The 25,918-nt window shown below is 39.7% G+C and overlaps 1 protein-coding gene and 1 long non-coding RNA gene across 2 annotated transcripts in view; one reads left to right on the top strand and one right to left on the bottom strand.

Annotated features, from left to right (window-relative positions):
• The window catches only part of LOC128660385 (uncharacterized), a 102,745-nt gene extending 99,455 nt beyond the window's left edge, over window positions 1–3,290 (top strand). Inside the window, exon 3 of the long non-coding RNA XR_008402525.1 lies at window positions 3,156–3,290. This is a non-coding gene — a long non-coding RNA (uncharacterized LOC128660385). The remainder of the gene's footprint in view (window positions 1–3,155) is intronic.
• The window catches only part of BTD (biotinidase), a 253,420-nt gene that overhangs the window by 183,545 nt on the left and 43,957 nt on the right, over window positions 1–25,918 (bottom strand). The window lies entirely within an intron of this gene.

The following is a 25,918-nucleotide window of genomic DNA, read 5'->3' as shown; positions in this document are numbered from 1 at the left end:
TTAGATTAGGGGTATGTGGGTGGTGGGTTGTAATGTTGGGGGGGTATTGTATGATTTTTTTTACAGGCAAAAGAGCTGAATTCTTTGGGGCATGCCCCGCAAAGGGCCCTTTTCAGGGCTGGTAAGGTAAAAGAGCTTTTCTATTTTAATTTTAGAATAGGGTAGGGCATTTTTTTTATTTTGGGGGTCTTTGTTATTTTATTAGGGGGCTTAGAGTAGGTGTAATTAGTTTAACATTGTTGTAATATTTTTCTAATGTTTGTAAATATTTTTTTATTTTTTGTACTTTAGTTAGTTTATTTCATTGTATTTATTTGTAGGTATTTAATTAATTTATTGATAGTGTAGTGTTAGGTTTAATTGTAGATAATTGTAGGTATTTTATTTAATTTATTTATTGATAGTGTAGTGTTAGGTTTAATTGTAACTTAGGTTAGGATTTATTTTACAGGTAATTTTGTAATTATTTTAACTAGGTAGCTATTAAATAGTTCTTAACTATTTAATAGCTATTGTACCTGGTTAAAATAATTATAAAGTTGCCTGTAAAATAAATATTAATCCTAAAATAGCTACAATATAATTATAATTTATATTGTAGCTATAGTAGGGTTTATTTTACAGGTAAGTATTTAGCTTTAAATAGGAATAATTTATTTAATAAGAGTTAATTTATTTCGTTAGATTTAAATTATATTTAATTTAGGGGGGTGTTAGGGTTAGACTTGGCTTTAGGGGTTAATACATTTATTAGAGTAGCGGTGAGATCCGGTCGGCAGATTAGGGGTTAATTATTGTAGGTAGGTGGAGGCGACGTTGGGGGCGGCAGATTAGGGGTTAATAAATATAATATAGGGGTCGGCGGTGTTAGGGGCAGCAGATTAGGGGTACATAGGGATAACGTAGGTTGCGGCGGTGTACGGAGCGGCAGATTAGGGGTTAATAATAATATGCAGGGGTCAGCGATAGCGGGGGTGGCAGATTAGGGGTTAATAAATATAACATAAGGGTCGGCGGTGTTAGGGGCAGCAGATTAGGGGTACATAGGGATGACGTAGGTTGCGGCGGTGTTCGGAGCAGCAGATTAGGGGTTAATAATAAAATGCAGGGGTCAGCTATAGCGGGGGCGGCAGATTAGGGGTTAATAAATATAATATAGGGGTCAGCGGTGTTAGGGGCAGCAGATTAGGGGTACATAGGGATAACGAAGGTTGCGGCGGTGTACGGAGCGGCAGATTAGGGGTTAATAATAATATGCAGGGGTCAGCGATAGCGGGGTCGGCAGATTAGGGGTTAATAAGTGTAATGCTAGGGGTGTTTAGACTCGGGGTACATGTTAGGGTGTTAGGTGCAGACTTAGGAAGTGTTTCCCCATAGGAAACAATGGGGCTGCGTTAGGAGCTTAACGCTGCTTTTTTGCAGGTGTTAGGTTTTTTTTCAGCTCAAACAGCCCCATTGTTTTCTATGGGGGAATCGTGCATGAGCATGTTTTTGAAGCTGGCCGCGTCCGTAAGCAAAGCTGGCATTTAGAGTTGCAGTGGCGGTAAATATGCTCTACGCTCCCTTTTTTGGAGCCTAACGCAGCCCTTTTGTGAACTCTAAATACCAGCGGTATTTAAAAGGTGCGGGGGGAAAAAAGCATGCGTAGCTAACGCACCCCTTTGGCCGCCAAACTCTAAATCTAGCCGATTGTGTATAATTTATTGTTCTCAGAAAAACCTTAATACATCCAAATTTCCATGTGATTAAGCTGTGTACTACTTAACATATGTGCCCATTTAAAAATAGTGGAAACATAATACAATGTAAATCCTTCTATTAAAACATATCTAGTATCAGATTGTCCATTTTAACTAGAAATTGGTTACTAGTCCTGTGACCATGTTGCCTTAATTCAGAGTAAATCCAGTCATTTAACCCTTAATATCCAGTACCTTAAACTTGTGGTAGTGCATGAGTGTATTATCCGATCCAGTTTGCAAATGATACCAGGTGACCGCAGTATTCACCACTCACTAGGTCTAGTGGTGCTCATATCCGGATTGCTAATATTGATGTCCCAGTGGCTTGCTCCCTTCTCTATGTGCATAACGATGTCCTGGTTAAACGACTTATCCACAGCTCTAGCTCTAAACTTTTGCTGCTCCCAATCTGAGACCCATCTCTCACTCAAGAGTGTGCTGGTTCACTGTTTGCAGCAAGCTGTTTATGCTGTGCTTGTTGACGTCATCAGAGCCATTATATGAAAGTATTGCTACCAACTTTGTATCCGGTGTAAGCTGTGTCATTGTATTGATCCCCCTGCCTAATCCGTGGTGAATCTCAACCTGTATGGTGAGCTGCCATTTATAACAATGACATCATGTCTAACCCTCCCCCTCCCTCCTGATGAGCTGACTATGGCATGGGACAGACCGCCTAGGAGTACAGAAGTTCTTGGTAACCTTTCCCTGGGCCAACTAGGTGAGGAGACCGGTGTTCTCCAGCACGCTTCATGAGCAGTACCTGTAGTGCCTTCCTAAACATGTTCCTAAACATGAGTTTTCCCTTGTCTGTTTTATGACAATATGTTGTATGCTGGAACTACTTACCATATGAGGCGCCTCCTTTCTTTCCTAAAGGGTTTGGCAATGGTAATTCTATTTGGCACCACCATTGGACTAAAAGTGAGGGTAAAAAGGTAAAAATGGCTACTCCCTGTCCTTGTTCTTTTAGCCAGGCAGCATCCCACCATTGCCTTACCCCACCCCAGGCTCTGTCTTAAGAACACCTGCCACTCCACCTATACACACCCTATACCTACCAGTGGAACAACCACGTGGGACCACCACTGGGTTGAGGTAATCCATGCATCCTCAAACATTTCATGGGGCTTTAACTTTTGAGTTTAATATTTTTTAAATGTATTTATTTTAATAAAACCTTAGTTCTAATTTATTAATGGTCAATTTGCAAAAAATAAACTGCACTATAAATGCAGAGTGCTGGACAAAAATATTTCCCTTTATATCCTGATAGCTTGCCGTCCCAAGAATTACAATCAAGAATACATGCCAAACTAAAAAAATCAAGTCCAAGGAATATCAGAAATGTAGTTCTGTTCCATGATTATTTACAGTGTTAGTTAATTGCTTATTTTATGTTTTCTGGTTTAGTTTTTCAAGTTCTTGAAATCATACATTACTGGGAGGGGAATACACATGATGAATCCTGGTACAAAGGAAAAACTTGTGAATGATCTACGAAGCAGCGCAGACTCCAAATACGGAAGCTTTCAACAAATGATGGACCACAATGAAATTGAGGACATCTAACAAAAAATATGGCAAAGCACACATTTCAGCAATTTATAATTTAAGAAAAATTATTCCATTTCATGAGGTGAAAAAATCTCTTTGTAAAAACATAAGTATCTTATGTTAATATGTTATTTTATAGCATAATCATTTACGCAGAGCTTTTAAGTACTTTGATTTAAATTGTTAATTAAACTGTATATACATTTGTTGTAATATGTTATGTCATATTATAAATCTAGGTAGAATAAATAGCATTATTCTTGTGTGGTACCGTTTACCATTAGATACAAAGGGTTTTTGTAACAACAAAATAGAACACTTTTAGTATATAAAGAGAATCAGTCATATTTTGGTTTTCTTTAAAAAATAAAAGAATTAAAAACTCAAGATATATGGTTCTATCAAGGACTTTTTTTTTTCTACTTTTAGTTCATGTGCTTTAATCCTACTTTAAATGTAATATCTTGCAGATTAGAATTACATGTTGGATATGAGAATGCATAGGTACACACCATGCTATGTAGCATGCACACAGTTTTATTTGCAAAATATATTCAGACTCATCACTTGCTCGCTGCTGCCCCCTCTCTTCTGCCAGGCAATTAATGAGAGGGGCTAGGGGAATGTATAACATGCATATAAATCAATGAGAAGGAGAGGTTAGGAAAAGGTATAATAAGCAGTTGATTCAATGAGAGGCTAGAGGTATTAGAGGCTATAACCAACAGCTAATTCAATGAGAGGGTGGATCTAGGAGAAGGAATAACATGCAGTTTAATAAATGAGAGGGAGGGCTAGGAGAAGGTAAGTCAAGCAGCTGGAGTGCACATATAACAGCCAAACTACCCATGCGGACAGGAAGATCTCACAAAGTAACAAAGGCTGTATATGCACGTTCTGCTATCTCATTGTCTCTAACTTAGGTTTGCTTCAGTGTTTATAATGGTGGCAAAGAAGTAGCAGTTTATCTTAATTACATTGGCTCAAACCATTGAAAAATCTTGAGTGGGTTCTCACAGTCTACCTGTTAGAGGAATGGAGACTCGGCACAACTTGCTCTTCTCAAGACTCCAGCCCAGGGTACCCAAATAAAAACACAGAAACACAGTACACAAAACAATAGATAGCTTTCTCTTGGACTATATGCCATCCCACTTCCAGGGTAGAAACTGTGAGTGTGTGTATATATATATATATATATATATTATGTTATAGTTCATTCCCAGGTTGAGTGCTTCTCTATTTTTGTATATGCAAATTATGACCCTGAGGGAAGTCTTCCTAAGGGTGATGCGGGAGACCAGATGTGAACACGTTTCTCAGTGTGCCTAGAGGGATATGGCTGCACTTCTCTGACGAGGCCCACACTAGGCCTAAACGCATGTCTGGGGTTTTGCTATGTCTCTTGTTCAGAGTGGAATTACCTAGTATTTCGGGACTGGGCTGTACTGTTTAATCAGGACCAGAAAGATATACTACAGGAAAGTTCTCTGTGAAAGACGCATGTTGAGCAAAAAGAGGCTGCTCCTAGGGTGGCAATTAGCCATAGAACAAGCTATTATGATATTGTTCGTTCCCAGTTGACCACTTCTCTCTTTTTGTAGAACTCAGTCAAAAGTCTCACTTTAATATAACAATCCATAGTAAGACCACAATATATTGGTCATTAATGAAGAGAAGTAAATCAATCGGACAGTATGCTACACCATCTGGATCTACTCATAGGCCTCTCACAGAAGCCTTGTTCATCTTGGACAATGTAACCAAAAGCTGCTTTTCTGCATTGTGATAACTAATTTTCAAGGAAACCTGATACCTAAGGACTCTTTTACTGAAATAACTAAAACAACTTAAAAAAAAAAAACTAATAAAATATTTAGCAGGCTGCATTATTTTGTTTTAACCACTCATGGATTCTACCTTGTTCCAAGTTCCAGTCTTAATTCTTAGTAAAATGTACTGAAATCCTGTTTCAAAGGGTTTAAAGCCTTTTTAAATCATAATTATTTTTTTTATTTGAGGTTTACCAAATAATACATAACAGAGATATTCCAAAGCAATATACATTTACTTAGTCATAAATATAAATACCAAAGCAAGTTCTGTTAGGCTTCAAGCTTATACAGCAAAAGAACAATAAAAGGAAAATAAATCATACTGAATAATATTGATATTGCTTTAGTATTAAGTAAAGATTAAGGCCTTCACTCTCTCAAAAAGGGGCCACTCTCGGTCCCTACATACATTAGAGAAACTCAAAATTTGAATCAGGCAAATGATAAACATGGGACCACTCTTACATTAAATTTATTTTTTTAAATTATAAGAGGTTGTAGTCAACCCCTTATTTGTTTTCAAATAATAATGAAGTCAGGTACATGGTATTAGGTCATTTCAGGTAGCGTCATACAGGAAACATAATTTATGTAAGAATTTACCAGATAAATTAATTTCTTTCATATTGGCAAGAGTCCATTAGCTAGTGACGTATGGGATATACAATCCTACCAGGAGGGGCAAAGTTTCCCAAACCTCAAAATGCCTATAAATACACCCCCTACCACACCCACAATTCAGTTAAACGAATAACCAAGAAGTGGGGTGATAAGAAAGGAGCAAAAAGCATCAACAAGGAATTGGAATAATTGTGCTTTATACAAAAAAATCATAACCACCATAAAAAGGGTGGGTCTCATTGACTCTTGCCAATATGAAAGAAATGAATTTATCAGGTAAGTTCTTACATAAATTATGTTTTCTTTCATGTAATTGGCAAGAGTCCATGAGCTAGTGACGTATGGGATAGCGAATACCCAAGATGTGGAACTCCACGCAAGAGTCACTAGAGAGGGAGGGATAAAAATAAAGACAGCCAATTCCGCTGAAAAATTAATCCACAACCCAAATCAAAAGTTTTAATCTTATAATGAAAAAAACTGAAATTACAAGCAGAAGAATCAAACTGAAAACGACAAAATGATAGAATTTTGTAAAAGCATGCAAAGAAGACCAAGTTGCTGCTTTGCAAATCTGATCAACAGAAGCTTCATTTTTAAAAGCCCAGGAAGTGGAAACTGACCTAGTAGAATGAGCCGTAATCCTCTGAGGCGGGGAATTACCCGACTCCAAATAAGCATGATGAATCAAAAGCTTTAACCAAGATGCCAAAGAAATGGCAGAAGCCTTCTGACCTTTCCTAGAACCAGAAAAGATAACAAATAGACTAGAAGTCTTCCTGAAATCTTTAGTAGCTTCAACATAATATTTCAAAGCTTTTACCACATCCAAAGAATGCAAAGATCTCTCCAGAGAATTCTTAGAATTAGGACACAAAGAAGGGATAACAATTTCTATACTAACGTTGTTGGAGTTCACAACTTTAGGTAAAAATTTAAACGAAGCCTGCAAAACTGCCTTATCCTGATGAAAAATCAGGAAAGGAGACTCAAAAGAAAGAGCAGATAATTCAGAAACTCTTCTAGCAGAAGAGATGGCCAAAAGGAACAATACTTTCCAAGAAAGTAATTTAATGTCCAGAGAATGCATAGGCTCAAACGGAGGAGCCTGTAAAACCTTCAAAACCAAATTAAGACTCCAAGGAGGAGAGATTGATTTAATGACAGATTTGATACGAACAAAAGCCTAAACAAAACAATGAATATCAGGAAGATTAGCAAGTTTTCTGTGGAACAGAACAGAAAGAGCAGAGATTTGTCCTTTCAAGGAACTTGCAGACAAACCCTTATCTAAACCATCCTGAAGAAACTGTAAAATTCTAGGAATTCTAATAGAATGCCAAGAGAATTTATGAGAAGAGCACCATGAAATGTAAGTCTTCCAAACTCGATAATAAATCTTTCTAGACACAGATTTATGAGCCTGCAACATAGTATCAATTACTGAATCAGAGAAACCTCTATGACTAAGCGTTCAATTTCCATATAATCAAATTAATGATTTGAGATCCTGATGGAAAAACAAACCTTGAGATATAAGGTCTGGCCTTAATGGAAGTGGCCAATGTTGGCAACTGGACATCCGAACAAGATCCACATACCAAAACCTGTGCGGTCATGCTGGAGCCACCAGCAGCACAAACAATTGCTCCATGATGATTTTGAAAATCACTCTTGGAAGAAGAACTAGAGGCGGAAAAATATAGGCAGGTTGATAACGCCAAGGAAGTGTCAATGCATCCACTGCTTCCGCCTGAGTATCCCTGGACCTGGAAAGGTACCTTGGAAGTTTCTTGTTAAGATGAGATGCCATCAGATCTATTTCTGGAACCTCCCACATCTGAATAATTTGAAAAAACACATCTGGGCGAAGAGCCCACTCTCCCGGATGTAAAGCAAGACGACTGAGATAATCCGCTTCCCAATTGTCTATACCTGGGATATGGACCGCAGAAATTAGACAGGAACTGGATTCTGCCCAAGCAAGTATCCGAGATACTTCTTTCATAGCCTGAGGACTGTTAGTCCCACCCTGATGATTGACATACGCCACAGTTGTGACATTGTCTGTCTGAAAACCAATAAACGTCTCTCTCTTCAATAGAAGCCAAAACTGAAGAGCTCTGAGAATCGCACGGAGTTCCAAAATATTGATTGGTAATCTCGCCTCTTGAGATTTCCAAACCCCTTGTGCTGTCAGAGATCCCCAGTCAGCTTCCCAACTTAAAAGACTCGCATCTGTTGTGATTACGGTCCAGGTTGGATGAACCAAAGAGACCTGTAGAACTATACGATGGTGATCTAACCACCAAGTCAGAGATAGTTGAATATTGGGATTCAAGGATATTAAATGTGATATCCTAGAATAATCCCTGCACCATTAATTCAGCATTAAAAACTAGAGAGGTCTCATATGAAAACGAGCAAAGGGAATTGAGTCCTATGCCACAGTCATGAGACCTAAAACTTCCATAAATATAGCTGCTGAAGGAAAGAATAGAGGCTGAAGGTTCCGACAAGCTGAACCCAATATAAATTGTCTCTTGTCTGTTAGAGACAAAGACATTGACACAATCTATCTGGAAACCTAAAAAAAGGTGACCCTTGTCTGAGGAATCAAGGAACTTTTTTGGTAAAATGATCCTCCAACCATGTCTTTGAAGAAACAACAGAAGTTGAATCGTATGAGATTCTGCAGAACGAAAAGACTGAGCAAGTACCAAGATATCGTCCAAATAAGGAAACACCGAGAACCTTTGAAAAGATTCCTAGAGCTGTCGCTAGGCCAGAAAGGAAGAGCAACAAATTGGTAAAGCTTGTCTAAAAAGAGAATCTCAGAAAATTAAAATAATCTGAATGAAACAGAAATATGAAAATATGCATCCTGTAAGTCTATTGTGGGCAAATAATGCCCTTGCTGAACAAAAGGCAGAATAGACCTTATAATCACCAAATGGTACTCTTACATGACAATTCAAAAGAATTTCTTTCTTTGGGACAATTAATAGTTCTGAATAAAACCCCAGACCCCGTTCCTGAAACGGAACTGGTATGAATACCCCAGATAACTCCAGGAAAGTCTGAGCCTTTACTGGGATTGCTGGAATATGTGAGAGAGAAAGACTTCTCACAGGCGGTCTAAGGAGTTTGGAACAAATTGAACCAAACAACTTTAGAAAAATCTTAACCTGCCCCCTACCAGCTAAGCTGGAATAAGGGCCGCACCTTCATGCAAATTTGGGGGCTGGCTTTGATCTCTTAAATGGCTTGAATTCATTCCATTTTGAAGAAAACTTCCAAATAGAAACATATTACTTGGGGAAGAATTAGGTTTCTGTTGCTTATTAAGAACAAGAACGGTTGAAAGCTTAAGATTTACCCTTAGTACTTAATCTTGAGGCAAAAAAAGCCCTTACCCACAGTAACAGTTGAAAGTATTGAATCCAACTGTGAACCAAATAATTTATTACCTTGGAAGGAAAAGAAAATAGAAATCTGGATCTAGAAATCAAAACAGCATTCCAAGATTTAAGCCACAAAGTTCTTCTAGCTAAAATAGCTAAAGACATAGATTTAACTTCAAATTTGATAATATCAAAAAATGGCATCACAAATGAAATTATCAAGATAACAATGCTAAACAAATCATAATCCGATACTTGTTGCGCTAAAGTTTCCAACCAAAAAAGATGAAACAGCTGCAACAAAAGCCAAAGAAATTGCAGGCCTAAGAAAAGGACCTGAAAATAAATTAATTTTCCTTAGATAAGATACAAGTTTCCCATCTGAAGGATCTTAAAAATAAATACTATTTTCCATAGGAATAGTAGTATGTTTAGCAAGAGTAGCGATAGCCCCATTAACTTTGGGGATCTTTTCTCAAAACTCCAAACTGACTGCTGGCAAAGGATACAATTTTTAAAACCTTAAAGAAGGAATAAAAGAAGTACCAGGCCTATTCCATTCCCTAGTATTAGGAACTGGAAAAAACCTCTGAAGTAACCACAGGAGGTTAATAAACAGAATTTAAATGTTAGCTAGCCTTAAAATCAAGAGGACTAGTCTCCTCAATATCCAATATAATCAACACTTTTTCAACAAAGAACGAATGTACTCCATTTAAAAAGTAAAAAAGTAAATTTGTTAGTGTCAATATCTGATGAAGGATATTCTGAATCAGATAAATCCTCTTTAGAGAAGGATAATTCAGTATGTTGTCGGTCATTTGAAAATTCATCAACTAAATGAGAAGTTTAAAAAAGACCTTTACATTTTATTAGAAGGCGGGATTGCAGACAAAGCCTTCTGAATAGAATAATAAAAATATTCTTTTAAATTCCCAGGTATATCTTGTACATTAGATGTTAAAAAGAATAGCAATAGACAATGCATTAATACTGATGGACATTTTCTCTGCATGTAAAAGTTTATCATGATAACTTATTACAAACCATAGCTAAAGATAAAAATTCATAACATTAAAATAAATTAACTTAGCTTTGGTAGGACTGATATCAGTAAGCAGGAATCCAACAGTGTCTTCTGATACAGGAACAGTTTTGAGACATCTTGCAAATGTAAGAGAAAAAACAACATATAAAGCAAAATATCAATTTCCTTATATGACAGTTTCAGGAATGGGAAAAAAATGCAAAACAAAATAAGCCTTTGGAAACCAGAAGCAAAAAGAAATGAAGTCTTGAATAATGTCAAAAAGTTTGGTGCCAAGTATGATGCCCACAACTGACAAAATATTTGTTGGCGCCAAAACGTCTGCAACAAACACGAGCGTCATAAATGACGCAACCATGTGAAAAAACTCGGCGCCAACTAAGACCCCATAAATGACGAAATTACATCAACAAACATAATTCTTGCGCCAAAAAAATCTCGCGCCAAGAATGACACAATAAATTATAGCATGTTGCGCTCCCGCGAGCCTAACAGCCCGCAATTTAGAAAAGAGAGTCAATTTGAAAACTTCAGGTAAGAATTTTTTTTTTATATGCATTTCCCAAATATGAAACTGTCATTCTGTAAAAAGGAAATAAACTGACAAACCTGAATCATGGCAAATATAAGTACAAACATATATTTAGAACTTTAAATATAAAGTGCCAAACCATAGCTGAGAGTGTCTTAAATAAAGGAAACATACTTACCAAAAGACACTCATCTACATAAAGTAGATAGCCAAACCAGTACTGAAACGAGAATCAGCAGAGGTAATGGTATATAAGAGTATATCGTCGATCTGAAAAGGGAGGTAGGAGATGAATCTCTACGACCGATAACAGAGAACCTATGAAATAGATCTCCGTTAGGATGACCATTGCATTCAATAGGTAATACTCCCTTCACATCCCTCTGTCTTTCACTGCACTCTGAGAGGAGGCTTCAAAAAAGCTGAGAAGCGCATATCAACGTGGAAATCTAGCACAAACTTACTTCACCACCTCCATAGGAGGCAAAGTTTGTAAAACTGAATTGTGGGTGTGGTGGGGGGTGTATTTATAGGCATTTTGAGGTTTGGGAAACTTTGCCCCTCCTGATAGGATTGTATATCCCATACGTCACTAGCTGATGGACTCTTGCCAATTACATGAAAGAAATATATTTTTCCAAAACAATGCCACTACAATATTTTGTAATACAGGTCATCAGGACGGAACACATAAATACATTTTAAGGCTTAAAATATAAACTTTTCCTCATTATCTATCTAAGATGCTTTAAAGGAATAGTCAAGTCCAAAAATACCTTTCATGATTCAAATATGGCATGCCATTTTAAACAACTTTCCAATTTACCTTTATCACTATTTTTGCTTTGTTCTCTTGGTATTCTTAGTTGAAAGCTAAACCTAGGAGATTCATATGCTAATTTCTTAGACCTTGAAGGCCGCCTCTCTTTGGGAGAAAAGAAAAAAAAAATTAAAAGGATCCCTCATATATTAAATTTGACTCCAGAATGAGGGGAAGCTTTCTGATTAAATTAATTGTAGGAAAAAAGCAGAGTTGTGAAACGGAGAAATTATCTGCAGCTGTGAATCGATAGGCAATGACATAATAACTTTATCCCATTTGGATAGGAAAGCTATAAGTTTACCTTCTGAAAAAAATCTCGGGATCATGTTGATCTATAATCATTTGGTCAAATATTTTTTGTATGAAGTCAGAAAAATTTGGGGAATTCTTACTTTTCCATGTACTGAAGATGTTTTGTCTTGCCGTTAGTATTACTGTATTTATTAAGTCCTTATTATGAAGAGAAGGGTCTTTAACTAGGAAAAATATTTAAATAGGGCCGAATTTGATTTTTATAGGTATAAACTTGCTAAGCCAATAGGCTACTTTGTTCCAAAAGTTTTGGACATGCCCATAACATATGTATAAGATCTGCTTTATGCGCACCACACCTGATAGAGGCATTTAATTGGTTGGGCGACCACTTTAGACATATATGGAGTAACGTATGATCTATTAAGTAGTCTCATATGTGCTTCTCTGAGTTATTGAGCGTGTATATTGGAGATTAATGAAAAACTATTTTTAATTCCTCAAACCCAAGGTTGTTGAAGTTAGCCGTCCATTTGTTATAGAGATCCCTCAGAATAGGAATAGATGCATTGCTAGCTAATAGTTTATAGGTAGGAGAGAGAGCATAGAGGCCTGCCTTGAAAGCTTTACTACTGTAGTCCAAAGCCCCCAAAGACCATATATTTTTCTAAATTCATTTTTGCGATGTGATGTAATGTCTTATTTGTAGGTAAGCATAGAAATTTTTTCTGCTTAAATAGTTAGTAAACCCAAAAAATATTTTGGCATTTTTCAACACATAATTTTCTGTTATTGCAATCAGTAAATGACACCTATTAGCCCTTTTTTATCATTTACATGCAATTTTAAAAAAGAAAATACAAATGCTACCAAACCCTTTTTTTTTATCATTATGCAGCCGAATTGGCGAGTTCTACCTAGGTAGAACAAATATGGTGTCACGCATGCGCATTTTCAGATACTTCTAGCAACGCATGTGCATATGTTAATTATCTTCTACTGCTTCAGCTGCACACTTCATCAACACCGCGCCAGATGCCGTCAAAGAGGCGCGTGCCCTAGGACTGGGCATGGCGCAACAGACTGCTGAAGACTGAAGGCGACTGTGGTAGCAGTTCACAGGTCAATTATGACATCTTTAATAAATGTGCATGCATTGTTGCCGATATACAAAAATGGAAGACTGCAGCTTCACAGTGCAGTGGGCATGCCAAGACTGAGCACTGTGACTTATTTAAATATTTAAATTACAACATCACTGCTGCAGTGTAATTGGATGAAGGTCTGTCATAGATTATCTGAAACTCCAGCCTCCATTTGTGGGCGGGCGTTACGGCCGTTTACAGGGGTAAATAAAATGTATTTTTTTTAACGCATAAAAGCTTAGTTGCAAGGTAAGAAACAGTACTTTATAATCTAACACATTGACTAAGTTTTTATGTATTTTGTACTATGTTCCGATAGTAAAGATTTCTAACCCTTTAACGAATATTCAGATACAAGATTTTCAAATGTTTTGATAGTTTCTCTTTAATATCTATCAGTTGAATAATACAAGTCATTCCTTTTTGGGACCATAAATGAAACACATGAGAGTGAAGACCAGTAGGAAAATCTGTGTTGCCCCTAATTGGCAGAAATTGAGAGCAAGAATTATCTAGCTGTAGCTCCCTATTTATGTTATGCCATGCTTGAAGTATATTGAAAATGATATATTTTGGTAAGCTTGGCTTAAAGGGACACTGAACCCAAAAATTTTATTTCGTGATTCAGATAGGGCATGCAATTTTAAGCAACTTTCTAATTTACACCTATTATCAAATTTTCTTCTTTCTATTGCTATCTTTATTTGAAATGCAAGATTGTAAGTATAGATCCCGGACCATTTTTGGTGAACAACCTGGGTTGTTCTTGCGAATTGGTTAATAAAGTCATCCACCAATAAACAAGTGCTGTCCTGGTTCTGAACAAAAAAAAAAAAAGCTTAGATGCCTTCTTTTTCAAATAAAAATAGCAAGAAAAATTGGTAATAGGAGTAAATTTGTTAAAATTTTAAATTTTAAAATTTGTTAAAATTGTTAAAAATTGCATGCTCTATCTGAATCACGAAAGGCAAAAAAATTGGGTTAAGCTTTTAATAGTTGGGTGTATGTAAAAGTGCTTTTAAGGAGTATGAAGCTAACAGCCCTTCTTCTTCATGATAGTGGGAGATGTAATTAGCTTCAGTTAGCCAGTCCAATGCCACCTTAGCCATACATGCAAGATTATAGAATTTGATGTTAGGAAACGCCAGACCTCCATCCCTCTTTAATTGAGCTAACTTATAAATGGCTACAGTGGGGAAAAAAAGTATTTAGTCAGCCACCAATTGTGCAAGTTCTCCCACTTAAGAAGATGAGAGAGGCCTGTCATTTTCATCATAGGTATACCTCAACTATGAGAGACAAAATGTGGAAACAAATCCAGACAATCACATTGTCTGATTTGGAAAGAATTTATTTGCAAATTATGGTGGAAAATAAGTATTTGGTCAATATCAAAAGTTCATCTCAATACTTTTGATATTGACCTTTGTTGGCAATGACAGAGGTCAAACATTTTCTGTAAGTCTTCACAAGGTTGGCAAACACTGTTGGTGGTATGTTGGCCCATTCCTACATGCAGATCTCCTATAGAGCAGTGATGTTTTGGGGCTGTCGCTGGGCAACACAAACTTTCAACTCCCTCCAAAGGTTTTCTATGGGGTTGAGATCTGGAGACTGGCTAGGCCACTCCAGGACCTTGAAATGCTTCTTACGAAGCCACTCCTTCGTTGACCGGGCAGTGTGTTTGAGATCATTGTCATGCTGAAAGACCCAGCCTCGTTTCATTTTCAATGCCCTTGCTGATGGAAGGAGGTTTGCACTCAAAATCTCACAATACATGGCCCCATTCATTCTTTCATGTACACGGATCAGTCGTCCTGTTCCCTTTGCAGAGCAACAGCCCCAAAGCCTGATGTTGCCACCCCCATGCTTCACAGTAGGTATGGTGTTCTTTGTTTGCAACTCAGCATTCTCTCTCCTCCAAACACGACAAGTTGTGTTTCTACCAAACAGTTCAACTTTGGTTTCATCTGACCATATGACATTCTCCTAATCCGCTTCTGGATCATCCAAATGCTCTCTAGCATACTTCAGATGGGCCCGGACATGTACTGGCTTAAAAAGGGGGACACGTCTGGCACTGCAGGATCTGAGTCCCTGGCGGCGTAGTGTGTTCCTGACGGTAGCTTTTGTTACGTTGATCCCAGCTCTCTGCAGGTCATTCACTAGGCCCCCCTGTGTGGTTCTGGGATGTTTTCTCACCCTTCTTGTGATCATTTTGACCCCATGGGGTGAGATCTTGCGTGGAGCCCCAGATCGAGGGACATTATCAGTGGTCTTGTATGTCTTCCAATTTCTAATTATTGCTCCCACAGTTGATTTCTTCACACCAAGCTGCTTGCCTATTGCAGATTCAGTCTTCCCAGCCTGGTGCAGGGCTACAATTTTGTTTCTGGTGTCCTTCGACAGCTCTTTCGAGTGCGACTGTTTGAGGTTGTGGACAGGTGTCTTTTATACTGATAACAAGTTCAAACAGGTGCCATTAATACAGGTAATGAGTGGAGGACAGAGGAGCCTCTTAAAGAAGAAGATACAGGTATGTGAGAGCCAGAAATCTTGCTTGTTTGTAGGTGACCAAATACTTATTTTACACCATAATTTGCAAATAAATTATTTCCAAATCAGACAATGTGATTGTCTGGATTTGTTTCCACATTTTGTCTCTCATAGTTGAGTTATACCTATGATGAAAATTACACGCCTGTCTCATCTTCTTAAGTGGGAGAACATGCACAATTGGTGGCTGACTAAATACTTTTTTTCCCCACTGTATATGTGGCTTTCTTATTCCCCATAAAAAGGTTGAGCATTGAGAGTTAGAGGTTTGGATATCTTTGTTTTTTAAGAATATTGGTATATTTTGGAGCAGAAATAAATTTTTTGGGAATAAAATCATTTTAATTAGTTATTTTAGCTGAGAGAGTCAAATGTAGTCTTGCCCATCTTTTAAGGGAAGCTAAACAATCACACCAAACTGGATCAAAATTTAAAGCATACCAATTTTCAGGGTTGTTGGAAAGTATAATACCTAGATATCTAATTGAGCCTTCAATCTGAATAAAATGATTATATAACTGTCCTCTTTTTTCCCCTTATCCAGAGAAGTTCCGATTTATTCAGATTAATTTTATAGCCTGAAAAAGAGCTGTATAGATAGATCAATTCTAAAAGTAAAAAGGCATGTTTTTTTGGTATTTCCCATATAAAACAGGATAACATCTGCATATAAAGAAAGACAAATTTCTTTTTCCCAAGCTTGACACCCTCTAATTCTGATCTACATAATATTGCTAGAGGTTCAAAAGCCAGATTAAATAATCGGGACGAAAAAGTACAACCTTGTCTGGTCCCCTTTTGTAACGTTATACCTGAGGAAGAAAGGCCATTAATAATAGTATTAGATACTGGGTTTTTATAAAAGTTAAAAAAAGTGTCCAGTCAAACTGAAATTTTTTATTGAGGTAAAAAGATGGTCCCAAGCTATAAAGTCAATGTAATGCTTGTGGGATATTCCACTATCAGACCAAACTCAGCCAGTAGTCTTCTTATCCCGGCGTTGAGCCGGAATGATAGGGAATATCCCAGAGCAAAGTTTGCAAGATGAGGTAACCGGCACTCACCACAGGCAGGATTAGTCTTTGGCGGCAACAGGCAGGGAATCAGAGAAAGGCAGTTCAGGGGTAAACCACAAGAATGGTCAGGCAGGCAGGGTTTGGCAATGGTAAAGCAGTCCAAGGGTAAACCACTAGAATGGTCAGGCAGGCAGGGTTTGGCAAAAGAAAGGCAATACAGAACAATAGGGGATAAACAAGAAGAGTGACCAGACAAGCAGAGTTCAGCAGCAGTATATCAATCCAGCAATTTAGGGGTTAACAGAGTGGTCAGACAGAGTTCAACAGCAGTATATCAATCCAGCAATTTATATATTAACAGGTTAATAAGGCAATCAGAGCAATAATGATCTATCACACCCAGGAGCACACAAAGTAACACCTATACTTGGGCAATGATTGATCGTTCTGAACAACTTACATAGGCGCAGGATTCGTGCCACAGGGATCCGGACCGGCATCAGAGAGAGGAGCGTGCGACGATGATGACAGCGCTGCACACATCCAGATTCGACACATCCCCTGACAACGAGCAGGAAGGAGACGACGCGTCCCTAGCAACAGCTAGAGTGGTGCGCCGTAACATAGCCCCCCTCTCAAAGGTTCCCTCCGGTAACCAGAATCAGCTTCAAAGGATGAGTAACATGGAATCTGGAGACCAAAGATGGAGCATGTACGTCACGGGCAGGAACCGAGGAACGAGCCGCCACAGAATAACCCTTCCAATGTACAAGATACTGCAGTTGTCTGTGCATGTATCTGGAGTCCAGGGTCTTAGCAACCTCATATTCAGGGTCGCCATGGACCAGGAGCGGAGGAGCTCTGAGTTGGGTATATATATTCCTGATGTAAGGCTTAAGTAGAGAGATGTGGAAGACTGGGTGTATGCGTAGTGTTTTGGGCAAAGTCACTTTGTAGGCAACAGGAGACAGTCTTTTCAGGACTTTGTAAGGATCGATAAACCTAGGCCCTAGTTTGTGACAGGATTGACGTAGACAAATATGTCGTGTAGAGACCCAAACACGTTCACCTACCGAAATGGCATGTACTGAGGCTCTATGGAGATCAGCAAACTTCTTGTATGTAGAGACAGCTGAACATAGCTGAGAGCGAGTACGTCGCCAATGAGTGGTGAGTTCAGTAACGTGTCTGTGTGCAGCAGGAAGATGGAAGACACAAGGTTGATACCCTGCTGCATCTTGAAATGGAGAACATCGTAGAGAAGAGTGCCAATGAGTGTCTCTTGCCAGCTCGGCTAAGTGCAACAATTCAGACCAATTGGCATGGAGAGAATTGACAAAGGCTCTAAGGTAGGCCTCGAGATCCTGGTTTACTCTCTGTTAGTCCATTGGTCTGAGGATGGTAGCCAGAAGACAAGGAAACAGTAGTTCCAAACAACTTGCAAAAGGGTCTCCAAAAGGTAGAGATGAATTGTGGACCTCTGTCGGGAAAAAATATTCACAGGAATGCCATGAAGTCGTACCACATGCAAGAGAAAGAGAGACGTTAATTCCTGGGCCGATGGCAGTTTCATTAAGAGTACAAAATGAGCCAGTCTGGAGACCCGATCCACCACAACGCAGATAACTGTATGGTAGGAGGTCCACAATGAAGTCCATAGTGATGTGTGTCCATGGTTGTTTGGGAATGGACAAAGGTTGGAGCAAGGATCGAGGAGTTTTGTTGGCAGCACAAGTTGTGCAGGCTTTCACATAATCCTGAGCGTCAGACTTCATAGTTGGCCACCATACATGTTGGGAAAGACGCTTAAAAGTCCTAGTCAAACCAGGATGTCCTGAGAGTTTACTATCATGAGCCCAGGATAGCACAGGGGTGCGTAAGTTCAGAGGTACAAAGAGGATATCTGAGGCCACGGGGGCTCCAGGAGGTTTACTAGACTGGGCATGTTGCAGTCTTTGAAGAAGAGTGTAATTTAGTTGAGCAACCACACAGGAGGGAGATATGATGTGTTCAATAGGAACTTCAGAGGAATCACTTAGGAATCACTTGAGTGAGGGAACTGACGGGTAAGGGCGTGCGCCTTCTTGTTGTTGGTCCCAGGAAGATAAGAGACCAAAGTTAAAACGGGAAAAGAACAAGGCCCACCTGGCCTGTCAGAGATTGAGTCGATGAGCAGTCTCTAGGTAAGTCAGATTCTTGTGGTCGGTGAGAATCTGAATGGGATTGTCGGTGCCCTCTAACCAATGATGCCAATCAGTCAAAGCCACCTTAATGGCTAAGAGTTCACGATTACCCACATCATAATTCCTCTCTGCAGGAGTAACGCGTTTAGAGAAAAAGGCTACAGGGTGCGACTTGGAAGTCATAGGATCCCTTTGGGTTAGAACTGCTCCAGCCCCTATCTCAGAGGCATCAATCTCTAAAGTGAACTGTAGGTCAGGATCAAGATGGCGGAGCACAGGAGCAGAACAAAAAACCTTTTTCAGACAAGAGAAGGCATGTTCCGTTTTGTCAATTCAGTGAGTGGAGTGACTGTTTGAGAAAAGTTCTTTATAAACTTGCAGTAATAATTGGAGAACCCCCAAGAATCTCTGTAATTCCTTTAATAAGGTAGGTTGAGGCCATTTTAAAACTGCGGTGAGTTTAGCAGGATCCATGGCAAAACCCTCCTTTGAGATGACATAACCAAGGAATTGGATCTGAACTTGATCAAATTCACATTTTTCTAGCTTGGCTACCAAAGAATAGTCTCTGAGACATTAAAGTACCTGTCTCACGTGTTTATGATGCTCCTCCAAAGTGGAAGAGAAAACAAGGATGTCATCCAGATAGACAATGACAGTGTGGTGTTACACAGCCCAAAGGGCATTACAAGGTATTCATAATGCCCTGATCTTGTGTTGAAGGCAGTCTTTCATTCGTGGCATGGGAAGATACGAATCAGATTGTATGTCCCACGTAAGTCCAGCTTGGTGAAGAAGCGAGCATCCTGGAGTGAGTCATACAGTTCGGTAATCAAAGGAATGGGATAGTGATTCTTGATAGTTATGTTGTTTAAAGCCCTGTAGTCGATGCAGGGTCTGAGCCCACCATCCTTCTTACTGAAGAAAAAGAAGCCTGCCCCAGCAGGACAGGAGGAAGGGCGAATGAAACTTTTAGCTAGGTTCTCTTGGATGTACTCCTCCATGGACTTGGTTCCAACTTTGGAGAGTGGATAAGACCTTCCTTTAGGAAGTGGGGCTCCGGGAAAGAGGTAAATTTTGCAGTCATAAGGACGGTGGAGTGGTAGCATGTCGGCTGCTTTTTTCTCAAACACATCTGCAAAGTTTGTATATACTGAGGGAAGGTTTGGAGGACTGTATACTAGCTATGTGAATGTGGAGCAGAGAATTGACTTTAGCAAGGCAGCAGTGGAAACAGGAGGTACCCCAGGAGGCAAGTCGAACTGTGGATTGTATATCCGAAGCCAAGGAAGACCAAGGATGATAGGCTGTGCTGGAGAATGAATGACCTCAAACTGCAGCTGTTTGGTATGAAGAACTCCCACAGTCAGGGTCATGGGTGCTGACTCAAAATGGATCAACCCTGAACCAAGGGGGGTGCCTTCCAGAGTAGTTATTTTGAGACAATGGCCTAGATTTGGAGTTTGGCGGTAGAAGGGCTGTTAACGCTCCGCGGGCTTTTTTCTGGCCGCACCATAAAATTAACTCTGGTATCGAGAGTTCAAAAAAATGCTGCGTTAGGCTCCAAAAAAGGAGCGTAGAGCATTTTTACCGCAAATGCAACTCTCGATACCAGAGTTGCTTACGGACGCGGCCAGCCTCAAAAACGTGCTCGTGCACGATTCTCCCATAGGAAACAATGGGGCTGTTTGAGCTGAAAAAAAACCTAACACCTGCAAAAAAGCAGCGTTCAGCTCCTAACGCAGCCCCATTGTTTCCTATGGGGAAACACTTCCTATGTCTGCACCTAACACTCTAACATGTACCCCGAGTCTAAACACCCCTAACCTTACACTTATTAACCCCTAATCTGCCGCCCCCGCTATCGCTGACCCCTGCATTATATTATTAACCCCTAATCTTCCGCTCCGTAAACCGCCGCCACCTACGTTATCCTTATGTACCCCTAATCTGCTGCCCCTAACACCGCCGACCTCTATATTATATTTATTAACCCCTAACCTGCCCCCCACAACGTCGCCGCCAGCTACCTACAATAATTAACCCCTAATCTTCCGACCGCAAAGCGCCGCCACCTACGTTATCCTTATGTACCCCTAATCTGCTGCCCCTAACACCGCCGACCCCTATATTATATTTATTAACCCCTAACCTGCCCCCCACAACGTCGCCGACACCTGCCTACACTTATTAACCCCTAATCTGCCGAGCGGACCTGAGCGCTACTATAATAAAGTTAACCCCTAATCCGCCTCACTAACCCTATCATAAATAGTATTAACCCCTAATCTGCCCTCCCTAACATCGCCGACACCTAACTTCAATTATTAACCCCTAATCTGACGACCGGAGCTCACCGCTATTCTAATAAATGTATTAACCCCTAAAGCTAAGTCTAACCCTAACACTAACACCCCCCTAAGTTAAATATAATTTTAATCTAAGGAAATTAATTAACTCTTATTAAATAACTTATTCCTATTTAAAGCTAAATACTTACCTGTAAAATAAATCCTAATATAGCTACAATATAAATTATAATTACATTGTAGCTATTTTAGGATTAATATTTATTTTACAGGCAACTTGGTAATTATTTTAACCAGGTACAATAGCTATTAAATAGTTAAGAACTATTTAATAGTTACCTAGTTAAAATAATAACAAAATTACCTGTAAAATAAATCCTAACCTAAGTTATAATTAAACCTAACACTACCCTATCAATAAATTAATTAAATAAAATACCTACAATTACCTACAATAAAACCTAACACTACACTATCAATAAATAAATTAAATACAATTCCTACAAATAACTACAATTACATAAACTAACTAAAGTACAAAAAATAAAAAAGAACTAAGTTACAAAAAATAAAAAAATATTTACAAACATAAGAAAAATATTACAACAATTTTAAACTAATTACACCTACTCTAAGCCCCCTAATAAAATAACAAAGCCCCCCAAAATAAAAAAAATGCCCTACCCTATTCTAAATTAATACATTTAACCTTACCAGCCCTGAACAGGGCCCTTTGCGGGGCATGCCCCAAGAAAATCAGCTCTTTTGCCTGTAAAAAAAAACATACAATACCCCCCCCCCCCAACATTACAACCCACCACCCACATACCCCTAATCTAACCCAAACCCCCCTTAAATAAACCTAACACTAAGCCCCTGAAGATCTTCCTACCTTGTCTTCACCATACCAGGTTCACCGATCTGTCCAGAAGAGCTCCTCCGATGTCCTGATCCAAGCCCAAGCGGGGGGCTGAAGAGGTCCATGATCCAGCTGAAGTCTTCATCCAAGCGGGGCAGAAGAGTTCTTCCATCCGATTGAAGTCTTCATCCAAGCGGCATCCATCCGGAGCGAAGCGGCAGCATCCTGAAGACCTCCACCGCGGAACATCCATCCTGGCCGACGACTGAACGACGAATGACGGTTCCTTTAAATGACGTCATCCAAGATGGCGTCCCTCAAATTCCGATTGGCTGATAGGATTCTATCAGCCAATCGGAATTAAGGTAGGAATATTCTGATTGGCTGATGGAATCAGCCAATCAGAATCAAGTTCAATCCGATTGGCTGATCCAATCAGCCAATCAGATTGAGCTCGCATTCTATTGGCTGATCGGAACAGCCAATAGAATGCGAGCTCAATCTGATTGGCTGATTGGATCAGCCAATAGGATTGAACTTGATTCTGATTGGCTGATTCCATCAGCCAATCAGAATATTCCTACCTTAATTCCGATTGGCTGATAGAATCCTATCAGCCAATCGGAATTCGAGGGACGCCATCTTGGATGACGTCCCTTAAAGGAACCGTCATTCGTCGGGAGACGCCGGAAGAAGAGGATGGATCCGCGTCGGCTGCTTCAAGATGGACCCGCTCCGCACCGGATGGAAGAAGATCGAAGATGCCGCTTGGAGAAGATGTTTGCCGGTCCGGATGTCCTCTTCTTGCCGGATAGGAGGAAGACTTTGGAGCCTCTTCTGGACCTCTTCAGCACCGGATGCCAGGACGGATCGGTGATACCTGGATGGTGAAGACAAGGTAGGAAGATCTTCAGGGGCTTAGTGTTAGGTTTATTTAAGGGGGGTTTGGGTTAGATTAGGGGTATGTGGGTGGTGGGTTGTAATGTTGGGGGGGGTATTGTATGTTTTTTTTTACAGGCAAAAGAGAAGATTTTCTTGGGGCATGCCCCGCAAAGGGCCCTGTTCAGGGCTGGTAAGGTAAAAGAGCTTTTAAATGTATTAATTTAGAATAGGGTAGGGCATTTTTTTATTTTGGGGGTCTTTGTTATTTTATTAGGGGGCTTAGAGTAGGTGTAATTAGTTTAAAATTGTTGTAATATTTTTCTTATGTTTGTAAATATTTTTTTATTTTTTGTAACTTAGTTCTTTTTTATTTTTTGTACTTTAGTTAGTTTATGTAATTGTAGTTATTTGTAGCATTTGTATTTAATTTATTTATTGATAGTGTAGTGTTAGGTTAATTGTAGGTAATTGTAGGTAGTTTATTTAATTAATTTATTGATAGGGTAGTGTTAGGTTTAATTATAACTTAGGTTAGGATTTATTTTACAGGTAATTTTGTTATTATTTTAACTAGGTAACTATTAAATAGTTCTTAACTATTTAATAGCTATTGTACCTGGTTAAAATAATTACAAAGTTGCCTGTAAAATAAATATTAATCCTAAAATAGCTATAATATAATTATAATTTATATTGTAGCTATATTAGGATTTATTTTACAGGTAAGTATTTAGCTTTAAATAGGAATAATTTATTTAATAAGAGTTAATTTATTTCGTTAGATTTAAATTATATTTAAGTTAGGGGGGTGTTAGTGTTAGGGTTAGACTTAGCTTTAGGGGTTAATACATTTATTAGAATAGCGGTGAGCTCCGGTCGGCAGATTAGGGGTTAATAATTGAAGTTAGGTGTCGGCGATGTTAGGGAGGGCAGATTAGGGGTTAATACTATTTATGATAGGGTTAGTGAGGCGGATTAGGGGTTAATTACTTTATTATAGTAGCGCTCAGGTCCGCTCAGCAGATTAGGGGTTAATAAGTGTAGGCAGGTGTCGGCGACGTTGAGGGGGGCAGATTAGGGGTTAATAAATATAATATAGGGGTCGGCGGTGTTAGGGGCAGCAGATTAGGGTACATAAGGATAACGTAGGTGGCGGCGCTTTGCGGTCGGCAGATTAGGGGTTAATTATTGTAAGTAGCTGGCGGCGACGTTGTGGGGGGCAGGTTAGGGGTTAATAAATGTAATACAGGGGTCGGCGGTGTTAGGGGCAGCAGATTAGGGGTACATAAGTATAACGTAGGTGGCGGTCGGCAGATTAGGGGTTAAAAATTTTTAATCGAGTGGCGGCGATGTGGGGGGACCTCGGTTTAGGGGTACATAGGTAGTTTATGGGTGTTAGTGTACTTTAGGGTACAGTAGTTAAGAGCTTTATGAACCGGCGTTAGCCCAGAAAGCTCTTAACTCCTGCTATTTTCCTGCGGCTGGAGTTTTGTCGTTAGAGCTCTAACGCTCACTTCAGAAACGACTCTAAATACCAGCGTTAGAAAGATCCCATTGAAAAGATAGGATACGCAATTGACGTAAGGGGATCTGCGGTATGGAAAAGTCGCGGCTGAAAAGTGAGCGTTAGACCCTTTAATCACTGACTCCAAATACCGGCGGTAGCCTAAAACCAGCGTTAGGAGCCTCTAACGCTGGTTTTCACGGCTAACGCCAAACTCTAAATCTAGCCGAATGTCTTTTCTGCAGAAGAGGCAAGCCAGCTTGAATCATAAAACGGTGATCCAGAAAGATTCCTGCTGCCCCTGAATCAATGAAGGCTTGATTGTGGACAGTATTCTGAAGGAAGGTAACGGTAACAGGTACCAGAATCTGAGAGGAGTGAAGGGATTTAGTAGAGATCATGCTTAGAGATACCCCAGTGTTATCCCTAAGCAATGGCTTTTCCCGGCCGAATGTCACAGTTCTTTAGTTGGTGGGAGCATAGTCGCAATCTCCTTCTTCTCTGTCTTTCAGACTCTGAGGATTTGAAGGAGGAAAGATCCATGGGTTCCTTTACTGGGGTGGTTGGAGAAGTTGAAGGGGTAGAGGATACTGCAGAAACCGGACTAATAGAGGGACGGGAGGGAAGGATTCTCAGAGTTCTGTCTCTCTCGGCTTGTCTCTCCTGGAAGCGAGAGTCTAGACTGATACAAAGTGTTATAAAGTCGTCCAAAGAAGAGGGTATATCACGATAAGTGAGTTCATCTTTGATGCGTTCATGCAGACCCCTCCTAAAGGCTGCCTTGAGGGCACTGCCATTCCACTATCAGACCGAACTCGGCCAGTAGTCTTCTTATCCCGGCATTGAGCCGGAATGATAGGGAATATCCCAGAGCAGAGAAAATTTGCAAGATGAGGTTAGCGGCACTCACCACAGGCAGGATAGTCCAAAGAAGAGGGAATATCACGATAAGTGAGTTCATCTTTGATTCGTTCATGCAGACCCCTCCTAAAGGCTGCCTTGAGGGCACTGCCATCCCAACTAGTCTCTAGTGCCAAGGTGCGAAACTCGAGGGCAAATTGTGCCACAGTTCTATTGCCCTGGCGGAGATCTAGGAGAGAAAATTCTGCAGCAGAAGTACAGCCAGAAGTCCCAAACACAGAAGTGCAGAAATGAACACATTAGCATTTTTCAGGAGTGGAGCGTTCTGTTCCAAAAGGGGAGAGACCCAGACTAGGGCATTGTCTTTCAGTAAGGAAACAATAAAAGGTGACCCTTGACTGGTGAGACTGAAGGTGTGAGGATCATTGCGGAAGTGCAGCCTGCATTGGTTAATTAAACCCCTGCCATCAGTAGTACCTTCATACTTGTCAGGCAATGGTATCCGGGGTATACTTCCAGAAGCAGAGGAAGAAGCCGCAGTTCTAGGAGCAGAGACTGGCGGAGGGGTATTCCTCGCTGTAACTAGTAAAGAGAGTTAAGTGGTTATAGCCTCTAGTTTGGAATTAATATTCTGCAACTGTGTTGTATGGGTTCCCAGCATCTGTCCCTGAAGATAAACTGCTCTTGCCATTTGGGCTCAATGGTCCAAGTATAATGTAATGCTCGTGGGATATTCTACTATCAGACCGAACTCGGCCAGTAGTCTTCTTATCCCGGCGTTGAGCCGGA

Source organism: Bombina bombina, chromosome 5 (genome assembly GCF_027579735.1).
Source record: "Bombina bombina isolate aBomBom1 chromosome 5, aBomBom1.pri, whole genome shotgun sequence".
NCBI classification, from domain to species: domain Eukaryota; kingdom Metazoa; phylum Chordata; class Amphibia; order Anura; family Bombinatoridae; genus Bombina; species Bombina bombina.
Note: the sequence above shows the minus strand (reverse complement) of the source record. Positions and strands in the feature narration are given on the sequence as shown.